The sequence below is a fragment of the Dermochelys coriacea genome, chromosome 2, assembly GCF_009764565.3.
Source record: "Dermochelys coriacea isolate rDerCor1 chromosome 2, rDerCor1.pri.v4, whole genome shotgun sequence".
In the NCBI taxonomy this organism is placed as follows: Eukaryota; Metazoa; Chordata; order Testudines; family Dermochelyidae; genus Dermochelys; species Dermochelys coriacea.
Window position 1 is genome coordinate 162,494,749 of NC_050069.1, and position 1,527 is coordinate 162,496,275.

General features: G+C 48.0%; 1 long non-coding RNA gene across 1 annotated transcript; it reads left to right on the top strand.

The window, feature by feature from the left end:
- The first annotated feature begins 283 nt into the window (after nt 1-283).
- LOC122458524 lies at nt 284-1,319 on the top strand. The gene is made up of 2 exons (XR_006278565.1): nt 284-327; nt 1,267-1,319. It is a non-coding gene; the product is annotated as an uncharacterized LOC122458524 (long non-coding RNA).
- The last annotated feature ends 208 nt before the right edge of the window (nt 1,320-1,527 follow it).

Sequence of the window (1,527 nt, forward strand, 5' to 3'; positions counted from 1 at the left end):
ATCAAGGAGCTCAGGTAAGCCTACCAGAAGACAAAGGAGGCAAACTGTCACTCTGGTCAGAGCCCCAGACATGCCACTTCTATGATCAGCTGCATGGCATTCTGGGGGGGACGGGACACTACCACCACCCCACCGCTGTCCATGGACTCCTGCAAGGGGGAGTCTCACGCAACATGGAGGAGGATTTTGTGGAGGAGGAGGAGGAGAATGTGCAGCAGGCAAGCAGTGAATCCATTCTTCTCGGAAGCCAGGACCTTTTCATCAGCCTAGAGCCAATATCCTCCCAAGGTGGGATCCCCGACCTTGAAGGTGGAGAAGGCACCTCTGGTGAGTGCACATTTGTAACTAAAGTACAGGGTTTAAAAGCAATAGTGTTTAATGTTTGATTTGCCCTGAAAACTTGGAATGCATTTGTGGCCAGTACAGCTACTGGAAAAGTCTGTTAACATGTCTGGGGATGGAGTGGGAATCCTCCAGAGACATCTTCATGAAGCTCTCCTGGAGGTACTCTGAAAGTCTTTGCAGAAGGTTTCTGGGAAGGGCTGCCTTATTTCATCCTCCACAGTAGGACACTATACCATGACAAGCTAGTAGCAAGTAGTCTGGAATCATTGCAGCACAAAGCATGGCAGCAAATGGTCCTAGGTTTTGGTCGCATTCAAGCAACATTCAGTCTACATCTTTCTTTGTTAGCCTCAGTTAGTTAGGAGAGTGATATCATTCATGGTCACCTGGTTGAAATAGGGGAATTTTTGTAAGGGAACAGTAAAAGTACCCCATTCATGCTGGGCTGTTTGCGCTTGGCTAAAAGGGATCATTCCTGAGAATAGCCACGAGGCGGCGGGACGGGTGAAGGGATCATCCCATGTTGCCATGCATAGGGGTGGGGGGAGGTGTGTGCTGCATATCCACCCGAAAACCGCAGCCCCTCCTTTTAAATGGCAAACCCAACCAGCATTGCTTGCTGTGGGAAAGGAGGGTGCTGCAATTTGAAAACATTCCCACATGTTATGAAGGCATTAGAAGCCAAATCCGCATACCCTTTGGCTTACCATGGTTGCCTGGAAACCAGATTCTGTTGCCCAGCCCTGTGTGATGTGTTACCATACTGGCAGGCACTCAATATAAAAGGAAAAATGCGACCTTGTACCTAAAGCACATGTGCTATCTGCTGTGAATTGCTTGACTCACTGTGAAAGAGTCTCACTTTTGTTCTCAGAAATGTATCAAACTTAAATTTTATTTTCCCTTTTTATCCCCCCGCAGGTGCAATGTTTCTAAGCTCCTCCTATCATCTCCGTCCTTGAGGTTATCGCAGACTAGAAGGTGAAAAAAAAGCATTTATGATGACATGTTTTCCAAGCTCATGCAGTCCTCCTGCACTGATAGGGCACAGCTGAATGCATGGAGGCATTCAGTGGGAGAGTCCAGGAAAGCATTAAGTGAGTGCAATGAGAAGCAGCAGGATGCAATGCTGAGGCTAATGAGGGAGCAAATGGACATGCTCAGGCATCTGGTGGAGCTGCA